General features: G+C 28.6%; 1 long non-coding RNA gene across 2 annotated transcripts; it reads right to left on the bottom strand.

The window, feature by feature from the left end:
• Nucleotides 1-1,501: 1,501 nt before the first annotated feature.
• On the bottom strand, nucleotides 1,502-4,529 carry LOC145008497 (uncharacterized). Of its 2 annotated transcripts, XR_013663500.1 has the most exons (7): nucleotides 4,230-4,529; nucleotides 3,141-3,274; nucleotides 2,977-3,064; nucleotides 2,584-2,664; nucleotides 2,195-2,257; nucleotides 2,005-2,094; nucleotides 1,502-1,925 (listed from the first exon to the last, which is right to left on the bottom strand). It is a non-coding gene; the product is annotated as an uncharacterized LOC145008497 (long non-coding RNA). The 2 variants fall into 2 exon arrangements; XR_013663499.1 differs by having other exon boundaries at nucleotides 3,141-4,529.
• Between the last annotated feature and the right edge of the window lie 10,222 nt (nucleotides 4,530-14,751).

The raw sequence follows: 14,751 nt of genomic DNA, 5'->3' as shown, positions 1-14,751 counted from the left end.
TAGGACCGAAGGGTAGTTCAGGCACCCCAGATATGTCTGATAATATGCTTATGTTATGTTATATGTGATAGTAGTAGTAGGGGTGAAATAGTCCCCGAGTTCGGTTGTTAGGACCGGAGGGTAGTCAGCACCCCAGAATGGCTTGACATGGGTAGGTCGGCACCCCAGAATGGCCGTACGGGTAGGTCGGCACCCTAGAATGGTTGTACCGGGAGATTGGGCACCCCAAAAATGCCTGGCAGTTTGTATGTGATATGATTGTATGGTATGTGGTACGATGGAGGGGGGGGGGGCTCACTAAGCTTCGTGCTTACAGTTTTCAGTTTTGGTTTCAGGTAGCTCTTCAACGAAGGGGAAGGAACGGGCGTGGTAGTGGCACATTATACACATACACTTTGGATTTTCGTATTATGAGATGTTCTGGGATTGTACTCTGACATTATTATTATTTTCTTGTTTTGGGTTTTCAGACACGTAATATCTTTTATGAAATGATATGATCGGATGATGTTTTGCTACAAATATTTTACATACCACTTATTTTAAATGAAATTTTTGGGCGTGAAAATTGGGTTGTTACAATATATATATATATATATATATATATATATATATATATATATATATATATATATATATATATATATATATATATATATATATATATATCAAGGTTCTAAAAAGTTCGCTATGGCTCCGCCATGGCGCTACGACTCCAAGGCTTACACTTGTCGCTAAGCTTTGCCATAACGTCGTCTTAACTTATATATGTGTATAAAAATGAATAATAGTTGAAAATACATATAAAAATATTAATTATATAGAAGATTGTCGCCTTAAGTCACGTCTTACAAACGTCATGACTCGCCAAGGTTCGAAAAGCTTGAGGTCTGACATTGCCGCCAAGTCACGTCTTACGATATTTAGAACCTTAATATATATATATATATATATATATATATATATATATATATATATATATACACACACACGCACACACACACACTACTACGACATAGAGCATACCGACGGCCAAAACCATCGGTAATTCGTCGCTAATAAGCTTACCGACGGAATTGCAGCAGACCAAAATCCGTCGGTATATTTTTGTCGTTAATTGTTTGTAACGGATTTCCAACGGCTACAACAAATTTTTAGCAATTGATTTTTCCGTCGGTAATTAGTAACCGATCACCGACGGAAATATTTTTGCAACGGATTTCCAATGGAATGCATTTGCAACAGACTACCGACGGAATAACTCATTAACAGATTACCGATGGAATCTCAAAATAACTCACTTACAGATTACCGACAGATTTTCTTTGATAGATTAACGACGGATTTTGGCATTATAAAAAAAATTATACATTCATTAAACAATTAAAAATAACTACATATTCAACACATAAATCTTAAAACAAACATCTAATCTATACTTTAAAACTTAACAAATATAAAAGTAAAATAATTACAATATTCAACATACATTAAACCCATAAATTTAAAATACATACAAAAAAGGACTAAATAATTAATTAACTAATTCGTATGTTTGTATTTTAATAATAGAAACTAAAAAATTTAAAATTATTATACATTGGTTTTAAAACTGCTAGTAGTTTGAGTGAGGGACTCAATAGAAGGCTTGATAAGAGATAAATCCTTCCATCGAGCCTTCTTAAAACAATAATGCCTCAAGAGGAGGCATGTTTTTGTTGATTGAAAGTGTGTCTCACATTGGATTAAAATGTGTTCAGCTATATAAAATAAAACATAAATTAACCGAGTGTTTAGAGTTTTGATGTACCAATAACATTTCTTCATTTGGGATAACATTTAAATCAAGTGTGCCATTATCAACATCTTCAAAAGTGGAACGACATGAGAATTTATTCTTTATATCTTGCTTCTTGTTTGATTCCCTAAATAGACAAAAAGATGTAGAACAAACTTTACACTAAATAAAACTAATAGATAAAATTAAAAAGGTATATGATATACCTGTAATATTTCTTTTTTGCTTAATAGAAGTTTCTCCAAGTTGTAAATTTGGTCAGTCAAGGATTTTCCTTCATTAATGTACTTGCCTCTCTGAAGAACAATAAAAGACATTTCTTAATGTAATTAAAAAAATAACTAGAATATGTAATATCCAAAATAAAAATGGCAACAAATAGAGAAGGTGTAGGACCTCAAGCAATGTAAGTCTTCATAAGTTGATATTTGATAGCTTGTTTTTTGGATATTTGAAATTCTGTAATATAGATCATAATAATAATTTCACATCATGAACTTAAAAGAGCAAGTAATACTTTGACCATGTCACTTCACTGTATAGACAATAAAACAATAATGAGGCTTACTTTTCCTAAGATGAGTTGATGCCATTGAGTTACTTGTAGTTTTTCACATCAATTACATCATCGAGCCCAATTAAGATATATACATATACTTACAAGTTACAATTACATACACTTCTTAGTGTATGTAACTCAGGACCAAAATCTTAAGGTAAACAAATGTTGGGTAGAGATTTTATGCATATATACATATACTTACAAGTTACAATTATATACATACCTCAACACTATGTATTGATTTCCGTCTCTAGCTATCTTGTGCAAAAGCTTAAACCTTGCACGTCTTTCAATCACCGAGCATCTAAAATCAAAGAAATCATGTAGGATAAAAGATTAAGTAAATATATTTAAAAGTTCGTGTTTTGTAGCCATTCAAAACCTAACATGTAGGTCTACATAAATAGAAAGAGTGACTATAGGTCATATATAAATATAGGAAGAGAGCATGTATGTTCATGAGTTGCCTTAAGCAATTCTATTAAGCCCATTTGTTTAGGTTGACCATAAACAATACTACCAGATGAGTAAAACATGATAAGTTCTAATTTAGTCAAACCATGTTTATTTTTGAAGTCATAATTAGGACAAAAGTGACCAACTAATAACCACTCACCTAATCATGTTGCAACTAAAACTTGAGTGTAGAGCAGTGGAGCGATATAGATTATTCATAATAATTGTTGGATCAAAACCCTCTTAAGCTGAAAAGTTTGAATGAAAAAAGTTTAAGTCTGTAAAATTCATAAAATACTTTACAAAAGAACTTCATATAACTACCTCAATAACTATTCATGTTCCTGATTGATCACTCTCATCACAGTATCACTTATGCCTTCTAAAGTCTTGGAAAAATGAAAAAATATTAGAAGGTTCAACAAAATCAACCTGTCAAAGTTTGGAACAAAATCAACCTGCCAAAAAAGTTGACCTTAGGGTAGAATAATAAATATTTAATAATATTGTAAAATTAGAAGGTTGAACAATACATATTGTACTCAAGAAGAAGTTCGGATTTTAGCATTTGTGGTGACTAATGATGTATAAATTATAAGATTGACATAAGAAGTTTCCAACAACTAAACCTGTAATAATTAAAATACAAATGCATTTCAATTAACATTCTTTCAAAAAGTATCTTGTGGGGTAAATGTAAAGTTGTTCATTTGACTGATCGATTCACATCCACTAGGCCTTCAACTCTCATCAGGGGTATTTTAGGTAAGACAAGTGACTCTTCTACAATTGCATACACTTCAGCATCAGAACAATCATTTCCTTCAAGGTAATAAAAGAAGGCATCCTAATATCAAGTATCAATAAGAAAACCGACATCAATGAACAATTCTTCAAACTTGTTTATGTTTTTGAGAGGATCAAGTATTGTACTACGTTTAGTAAAACTGAATTCAAGCTTTAACTCCCATGTAGGAAATAAACTTTCTCGAACAGAAGCAATCTCTTCCTTTTACAATTTGAGAAAATTGATAGTTTCTCACAGTAAGTAAAAAAAATAACATATTACATATACATTTCAATTTGCAAGGTATCATTACATCAGGTACCATGAATTAGAAATTAATTAACTTCTCTAGTTCTCCAATATATGCACCAAAACATGTTTGTATACACATAGAAGCTCACATTGACCCATTTTTATTCATTGGGGAATTTTATCGAGCATTTGATAGTCATGGAAATTGAGAGATGAGAACATGATTATATACATAAGGTAATACATACAGAAGCAAACATAGATGCACAAAAACTTAAATAGCCTTCAATTCACTGTGGTGCTCGAAATTTACACAAGAAATTAGACGGTGAAATGTAGAATCTTAGAAAAAAGAGGGGTGAAGGGTACAATACCAAAAACCTAGATGTTAGGGAAGATTGATTGATGTCGGAGGTGAATGTCGGTGAAACGGAAGCAATCGTCGGCGACAGACGGTGGCTTTGGTGTAGGGGAACTTCAAATAGGAGACAGACATGAATTGAAGCAAACAATCGATTGATGGCGGAGTATTGACGGACGCTAGTGAGCGGCGACGACGGGGGTCTTGGTTCCGACGAAGGTGAAACACAAACTGCGACAACAACTAAGGTTATATCGTTCTTCAATGGTGGTGCTGTGAGATCGTCGTTTAAAGAAAAAAGGGAGCCCTGCTTTGAACTAGCTTAAGTTAAGTAGATGTGCAACACACACCTTCTATTTATTAAAATGCCCTCACGGTTTAAAAAAAATTACAAAATAATATTAATTTTACCGACGGAATACTAAGAGAATCACAAAGTTGTTGATTTCCGTTGGTAAATCGACAGTATTTTGTAAGGGATTACAGACAAAGTTTATTTTGTCGCCAAGCCGTCACAGTATTGTCACTACTTTCCTAACTCTTCATCCGTCGAAAATCTGTTGGTATTCTGTTGCAGTTTCCGACGGATTTTTTCCGTCGCTAAAAATATGTCGGTAATACTCACGTTTCTAGTAGTTATGTGTGTATATATATATATATATATATATATATATATATATATATATATATATATATATATATAGAGAGAGAGAGAGAGAGAGAGAGAGAGAAACGACGAATATGTATACCCTCGACTAGCAAGAAACTAGCCAATGACAGAATCAGAGTTTACATTGCAGATTACAATAAAATAAATAAGAGCAACACCAATCAGACCATTTACAAAGATTGAGCTTTCCTCTATATTTATGCCTTAAAAATCCCAAAGAAATTACCTCATCAACCACCATGGTAGGAGATTATATCACTTTGTTATAGAGTTCATTGTTTCTCGCATTCCATATTTATCAAATTAGATGATAAAATATGGCAAGTAGAGTATTACGTTTTTTTGGACAATTCCCCCAACTGATGCTAAAGTTGAAAAGCTCAAATACACTAGCAAATTGTTTTCAGGGGATCCCACACCACACAAGTATATCACTCAATATGAGTTATCCCCCATCCACTTATCATTTAGTTCCAATAAGATATTATAATTGTAGTAAAATATAACATTCGTTGACAGGGTATTGCCCTTGACTCATATATGTTGACACCCTCTGAAGCTGGGGGTACAGAAGAAAACTTAGCTTGGAGACTGCTTGTTGATGTTGAGGACCATAGAGAGATTTAGTAAAAACAACAACCAATTGTTGCTTAGAATTGACATGAAATAAAGTAATAAGACCGGCCTATAACTTTTCTCTTACAAAATGGCAATCCAATTCGATATGTATCGTCCTCTCATGAAATATTGGATTGGTTGCAATGTCGATAACAACTTGATTATTACATTTCAAAGGAATTGGGTTTATGTATGTAACATTCAACTCTGTTAACAAGTGACTTATCCATGCTAATTCAGCACATAGAACAATATTCAGCCTCAGCTGAAGATGAAGAAACAGAAAAGGTTGAACTTGCTATCGGGGATAAATACTTCCTATACTTTGAACATATTATTATTAAAAATTTTAAATTTCCTAAAGATTGGAAAAATGATTTCTAAGCAAATGAATCAGATAAAAGATTGACAACACTTTGGATCCACTTTTTAACACTACTTCAGATGATGACAACAACGACACTAATGTTTTGATTGCATCTATGAGAACCATTCTTAAGCCTGAAAGTGAGTTTTGGAATAAACTAGAAGGCAAACACCTTTCTGTAGAAAAGTCCACCCAATTAAAGCACTTTTAATGAATGTCCATTCCTATTGCTCTATCTTGCATTTATCCTATGTATTAATTGATTGATATTTGAGTATTATGGCTGTCTAATTTTATTTCACAACATTTTATTAATTTCAATTTACTTTATCTTATTTAGGTATTGTACTTTGTAAGCAAATTGGGCAAATAGAGGTTGGATGTTGATTTTAGAAACAATGTGGTATGGGACATGTCATTATACATTATTAGCCGGAGAATGCAAAATCCTAAATGATATTACTTCTAATTAACTGTCTTTGCAAGTTAATTTATATTTGAAGTCTAATGTTTTTGCTTCTATAAATTTTGTTATGGGAACCTTTTTAAATCTTTAAAAAAACTACATAAATTGTTTGGTCAACATGATGATTATTATTTCTTTCCTTTTTTAATTTATAAAATTTATTGGTTTTTAATTAAACTTTAATGTTTATATCACAAAGAATAGTGTGTCATTCTGTCGTTCCAATTTTTTTTTTCATTCTATATCTTTCTATATTAGATTTTTTAATGAGAAATGGTAGGATATTTTCATCATTGTATACTATGATTTTGATGTTCAAATTTTATTTTTTAAGTTGAACCATAGAAGATAAATTAGTAAAGTGTGACGTGATGGTTGAATATATTTGTTTTGGTTTTACTTTTATTAATTATTTATTTTTATGGTTCACATTTTAAGAAAAAATATATTTAAATCCATGTATAAACTGATTAACAAAAACACTATGAAATAATAAGTGCAGCAAAATGAAACCACACAAAATGTTAGTAAAAAGAAATACCAATTCTAAAATATTAGATTTTCAAATCATATAGTAATATTTCATGTCCGTTTATTGATTATTGTTCAGATATAGTAAACTATTTGTATAAAATAATTAATCGTCTCTAGAAACTTATTTCTGAAAAAACTATTTGCACCATGCGTCGTGTATTTGTATAAAATAACTGAACGTGTCTAGAAACTTAATTCTGAAAAAACTATTCGCACCACCCGTTGTTTGACGCGGGTAAACAGCTAGTGTGTGTGTGTGTGCGTGTGTGTGTGTGTGTGTATATATATATAGTATATTCTCCAAACATGATGATAGATTTAATGTAATATAACAAGTTTTGTATATTATTCAAGTTATTGTATATTTTTTATTTAATGTTATAAAAATGGTTGTTTTATGTTATAAGTATGGTTCTTTTTTTTTTTTAATATATATCTTTAATTATATTTTAATACATTATTATTAAAGAATTATATGCTATTGTCTAATATATAACATGTATTCTTTAAGATTATTACGTAAAATATCATATTCTTTAAGAACGAAAGAATAAAAAAAATATTGAATGAAATCGTATTCTTTAAGAATATTAGAAGGAAAATATGTGTTAATATGTGTTTGAATGAAATTGTATTCTTTAAGAATAAACTTGTATTCTTTAAGAATGAACTCACATTCGTCTTCCTAATATTCATTCTTTTGGATTTCTCTATTTGTTGGATGAATTCTTCGATTTTTCAGTATGATTTGTATACTACCAATTCTTAGATATCCAGAGAGTTAGAGTGATTTTGATAACCAGATATTCTTTTTGAATTATGATAATTGTGTTCTCCTTAATTATCTCAACTTCTTTATCGAGAATTAATTAATATGTCAGTTATACATTTACAATTATTATTTGAGTTTTCTTTTATTAAAATGAAATGTTTATGTGTATTGTGTTCAATTGTAATTGTAACTATGGTGCACCATATAATCTTAACTATCTATAAATCTAATATGATGGTCCATGTCATACAGTCATACAATATATACAATTCACAATTATATATATATATATATATATATATATATATATATATATATATATATATATATATATATATATATATATGAAACTTGCAAAAACATAATAATATATATTTATGTGTTTAAAAACATATTTATACCTATTAAATACAAATAAATATTTTTTTACTTTACAAATATATATTTTCCATGTAAAAATATGGTTTTTTGAAGGTATACAAACACTTTTAAATGTATAATATTTTTTTAAATATGTAAATACTTTTTTAAATGTATAATTACTTTTTCAAAGGTAAAAATACATTTTTAAATATTTATAAAATACATTTAAAACATATTTATACCTTTAAAATCATATTTTTACATTTAAAAATATATGTATACATCTAAAAACATATTTAAAAGTATTTTTCTAAATTCTTAATAATAATAATAATAATAATAATAATAATAATAATAATAATAATAATAATAATCAACATTGTATTTAATGTTCCGAGGTTAACAAACATTCTATATTGAAGTTCTAACATAAAAAAATGCATAAAAGTACTTCCAGCTTACTGATAACCGATAAGGGGCCTCGTTTGTGTGTGAGAGGTATGGGGTTTGAATCCTAGCTATCCTGTTTTTCTTTTATCGAAGGCTTGATTTTTTAAGTAATTAGATGTGTGTTATGTTATATAAATTAGTTCACAGGTCTTGTACAAAGTTGTGATTGAGCCCAATGAAACGATGATTTCCTTTGATCCTTGAGGTTACAGGTTGAACCCAAATATCTTATTTCCTTTTCGATTTTCCAGCTAAAGTCAAAACATTACGTCAAATGTGACTTCAGAATAACTTCCATGTAAGCTTTTCATATGGAAACTAGAAAATATGTGTTTGACATGCTAAAAGCTAACAAAAGTTTGTAAAATATTAAGGATTAATGAACATAAATTTGGATTTTGAGTAAAACCGTTAAAATTGACAAACTTAGGGGATTTTGTAGCAATATCCCTTCTAAATAAGCAAGTAGTAGGACTTTAAGAAACACGTTTTCCAACATATGCATAATTTTTTATTTCTTTAACAATCTTCTTTATCAATAAAAAATGAGATTGTTATTTTTTCTTCTCTTCGATCAACTCACTCAAAAATCATTTTTAGGACTTAATCTAACATATTTATAAGGTCTAAACCGCAACATCAAAGAAAGTATTTGTGATTGCTTTTCAAAATAGTTTATTAACTTGTTGTTTTTTCAAAAAACCAATAAAAAAATGTTTAACTATTATATAAGTGCTTTTCAAAATGATTTTTTGACATGTTTTAAAATGAGGTTTCCAAAAATAAGGAAATCCTGACTTTTTAAACCGGAAATTATTATACTACCCTTAATGAACTCTCTCCTTCTCATTTCCGCTCCTCATTTCTTTGCATGTCATTTTCAGTCATTTTACAAGTGTACAATTTTTTTTCTACCATAAAAGCTAATACAAACACTTTTTTTTTTAAAACTCTTTTTACTATCATAATAAGTCAAACACTCTTGAAGTTAAACAAACAATCCCAACCACCTCTTAAATCCAACAAAGAATAAACGAGATTGGGTATTAGATTTCAAATCGTTTAAGGGTGTGTTCGGTAGCACGATTTTAAGAGCTTTTAAAAGATTTTAACTTTTACTTTATAAAAACTCAAATTAAAAAAAAAAATTAACAAAAAAACTAATATTCTAAAACTTATTTTAAGTAGTTTCGGAGCTTTTAACTTTAACTTTTTATGATTTTACAATTTTAAAAACTTCCAACTAAGTTGCCGACATAAAAACCTATGACTTGCAACTTCAGTTATCCGTTAGTTTTGCCAAACACACAATAAGAAAACGAGTTGCACTACACAACATAAAAAATAAAAGGATAATATTAATGATCAACTTATAACATGAAACTAATTCGATACGACACGACAAATAACTAAACCCTTAAAAAATATCTCTTCATTAAAAGTTAAAACTCAGTCAAGAAGATTCACCTATTACTTTTGCCTAACATTAAAAAGCAAGAATAATGAACAATCAAAACACAAATCATTCAAATATGCAACGAACAATTAAGTAATTAAAATCCCAACCAAACAAACCAAGATGTATTATGAGATTACTTTATTGTCCATACTAGTGTTGGTTGTTAACCTAAATAAAAAAGAACCTCAAAAGTGTTTCAATTTTATCATTGAGCCACTACTTTAGTCCATAACGTGTAACATCTAAGTTGCTAACGTCAAAATCATTCTCGTAAACGTGTCCATATGAGGGGTACTCCCTACCCCAAATCACTTTGAGCTTTTATGGGACTTTATACATCGTGTTTGAATTCTAAAAGAAGTTCTAAAGCCAATTTATAACAAGTAGAAAGAATTTACTAGACTTTCAACAAACCATTAACAACAATGTTAATGATTTCTTCTATTTTTATATTAATTTAAATAAAAACTAATGTTACTATCACATAATAATTTATTTATCCCGATACTATTAAGCTTTCGTGGCCATTGAGATTGGCCCGCAGTTTAGGGTATGAGACATAATTCCATATTTAGGATGAATATTAGTTGGTATGTGAAAAATGGCCCAATAAGGAGTTTATTTATTTATTTTTAAAATTTTTAAGTTTTAATTTTTTATTATTTTTTTACAAATAATAATAAAAAATGAAAAAAATACTTATATATATATATATATATATATATATATATATATATATATATATATATATATATATATATATATATATATATATATAAAAGAGAAACCTTATGACATCATCTAAAACAATCTGGATCGTTGATTGTGTTTTCTTTATAGGTTTTACACCCTTAGATCAATTTGCTTACGTCATCTTGATCAAACAAGAAGCCAATCCGTTATATTAGGAAATTAAATGTAGGAATTGAATTAAAATGATATTTGAATTCTTTCCAAACTTACAACTACAAAATTGGTTCCTTATTAATGTAAACCTTAAATTTAGGCTCTATTTTCATTCAAAATTACTTTCCAAATACATTATATGTTGAAATCTCGGAAACTATTAATTTCAAATTTCAAAAGTTTCGGATATTTTTATGAATCAATACAGTTTTCAAGCATGATATCTTCTTTTTTAAGTTTAAATGAGATTTCAATTGATTACCTGCTAATTTTCATCATATTGACTTGTATATATATTTCAAACCTTTTTAATAATCGATTTATACAAACATTATGTCAAAATTCCCACGTAGAAAACAAATGCAAAAAAACTTCAACCTTCCCATCAGTCTGATTAGTCGAATAAATGTATATATTTCTTCCTTAAATCCTTTTAATCTATAAGTTTGATATTGTTTTCGAAATTATATGTTCTTACTTATTCATATGGTTCTTTGTTGAATACTTATCATTTGGATGTATAATGTTGTTGTTGTTGTTGTTGTTGTTTTTTTTTTTTTTTTTTTTTTTTTTTTTTTGATGTTGTGTTCGGTTCTTGGTTCCATCTTTTTAATGGGTAACTATGATCCTATTTTCGAAAAAAGTAAACTCAATGTTAAAATTAGATGTTATATATAATGAAATTATGATGTTACATGTGTGTGTATACCTTTGTAAAAAATCAATAGACAAAAGAAGAGATGACATGACATAATATAACAGATGGGTTGTACAAAAGACATGAACGCCCTCATTAGAAAGTTTTTTTATGTCTTCGGTAGTAACAAAATAAGAATAAGAAATATACCTTCTCAACAATTGATGTGAGCTTTAAAGTTAAATATAAGCATGTTGTGAAAGATGAAAATAGGCTCCTGTATTATTTTTTCAAACAGAATCGGTACCATACATGGGTAGGTAAGAATGCACGGTATAATAGAAGTGTGCACTCAACTAGAGTCACCATTTGACCCTGAAATACCAAAAACCCCCCTCAGAACATTCTGAAAAAAAAATCAGGTATACTCAAGGACCAAAAATGTAATCTACTCTAAACTTAAGTAAAAAAAAAAAGAAAAAAAAATATATAAATTTTGTTGTTATGTTATATGTTTTTTAGTTTTGATTCAAAGGCAAAATGGTGATTAAAAAAAAAAACTAATAGCTAGGCTATTAACTTAGGCAATTATAAAAGTTTTATGAAACAGTGAAACAAGGTCCAAAAACTACAACCTGATTCTTTTAGGGACCAAAACCAAAAAAATCAACTAAACACATGGACCAAATATGTAAATCACTAAAAATAAATGAAAAAACTTTTGTTTATACTGATCACCCCCTGGTTTTGAGGTCATGGTAGTAGATTGAGCTTCATCACTTCTGCCCCTAATTTGCTTTTTCCTTTATAGTAAGGAATGTTCTTTACTACCACTGGATCATTTCTTGCACGTTCAGGATCCATTGATATAATCCCTGTTGTATTTCAAAATTAATAACAAAATTGTAATTAATTAATTTCTCATTGAAGTTAATAAATTATAAATTTATCTCACTTCCTGCTCATCCAAGTTTTCCCATTGCTATAGCATCACGAAGTTGATCATATCACATATTTTTCTAAATAAGAAACACTAATATCAACAAAAGAAGCTATTTAATTTCGTAATAAAGTTGAATTAAAAAATAAGTAAATAAATAAATAAGAAATAGAAGAACCTTGTATCACCACCATATTTTATGTTTGACCTCATCACCATATTTAAATCCTCCCATAATTTGAGGCATTGCGATTAACCAAAATGCAACAATGCTTGGATCTTTCATGATATCAATAATATGCTGAAACACAAAAGTAGATGTTTTGAAGTGAGATAATTGTTACAAGAGGAAAAGGGGTAGAATCGTAATTGACATTTACCTCATAAGGGTTTTTTGTTTTTTTCATTATGTTGTAAGCTTTGCATGGAGACTCGATAATTTTCAAAGTAAATAAAACTAAATGGGTGTTTCTTTTTTCCTTCATTAAACTCTATAGTGAATGACTATATGGATAAAGTGTTCTATACATACAGATTGTAGATAAAGATGGAAAATAAAACACAATGGATTATGAGAAGTCACAAAAAATAAGAACCAAACCTAGGAACCAACATCGAACAAAAACCCTACTTTCTTTACTTCAAAAAAAATCAACATACCTGCACATACTCAAAACCGTAGAAAGAATTTCACAAAAAAAATGTTATTTCATAAAAAAAAAATGAGCCTGAAAAAAAGATGGTTGTAAACCGAAGAAGGCATATCAAAATCAACAAAAAAAAAAAAACCCGAAGATATAAACATAAATGATGGACTTGATAAATGATTTCTGTCATATTATCCCTAAAGTAAAAAAGAAGCCATCAATGAATCTTAACATTGTTGATGATAGTGACAATAATTTAGATTAAGGAAAAAAAATATCTGATATTAGAGATGAAGTGGAGGGAGATGATTAGCTTCGTTGCAGATTTATTGGTTATAGTTTCATTATATTTAATATTGTGAGGGGGGGGGGGGGGGGTGTTACATGGTTTATTTTGAAGGAACATAAATAAGTTGTTATTTTTTGAAATAAAAAGTTATATTTCGCAATATAGCCATAAAATAACAATGTATTTTGAAAGTACATTGTTAAATGTTTGATTATACTTGTGTAGATCCATTTTCACTTATGGTTGATTATATATAGTTGTTTTCCGTGTCACAAGTAAAAAATGTTCGAATGTACTTATATCTGACAAACAAGGTCATTGAACTAATAAAACAAAAAATGTTGTCTATAAAGAGGTCCTTTAACACTATATATATTTACCTATTTTAGTGTAATTTCTACACATTTCAATAATAGCAATAACCCTATTTTTTTATAATTATTTTGTAATATCTATATAAATTTGCATTTTAGTTATGTGTTCCCGCGTTTAATGCGGATCATAATCTAATATATATATATATATATATATATATATATATATATATATATATATATATATATATATATATATATATATATATATATATATATATATATATTAACTACTACATCAATTGACACGACTTCCTATTTAAGACTTCACACATATCTTCTCTATTGACATCGGAACATGCACCTATAAAATGGTCCATTGCTATAAAAAAAACATAATTTAAAGCGTGGTTTGGGAATTTGACGCATTTACAATTGATCGGTACCAAACACTAAAAATTAATTACCACTATCGATTTGAAAGGTGTATTGCCACATAACTCCTTATTGAATTAACTTGTATTTGACGATTGCCTATTCTAATAAGCGCTAACAACTAAACATATTACGTTGCTAACAAATATTAATAACTTCATAATATCATTTTAGCATAGTTTTGGTCTATAAGTTCCTTCATATGCAATAAAAGTATGATTCTACCCTATTTTCCCATAATCATTTACTTGTCACATTATGCTTAATATATATATATATATATATATATATATATATATATATATATATATATATATATATATATATATATATATACAGTTAAGTTTAAATGAGAACACAATTTAATGTGAGAACGTGAGAACAGTACTTTATGTTACTATTCTACTATGAATTTTATATATACAACGATATAACATTATTCATCAACAACTATACAAACAATCACAGAGAGATATGTAAATGTTGTCTTTTAAATCACATTGAATGTTGAATTAATGGTTCCAACCTCTTAATGGTTAAGATACTATATAATGTTTCTTAATTGCTTGCAACCTTCACCCTACTCTAGAGTTGTATCAAAGAAGAGAAAAGAAAGGAAAAAAAATATGTCTTTTGTGTTCTCAAGTTTGAGAGAAATGGAAGGAAAG

The sequence above is a fragment of the Lactuca saligna genome, chromosome 8 (assembly GCF_052625555.1).
Source record: "Lactuca saligna cultivar CGN05327 chromosome 8, ASM5262555v1, whole genome shotgun sequence".
NCBI lineage: Eukaryota > Viridiplantae > Streptophyta > Magnoliopsida > Asterales > Asteraceae > Lactuca > Lactuca saligna.
This window is presented reverse-complemented; position numbering and strand designations above follow the sequence as displayed.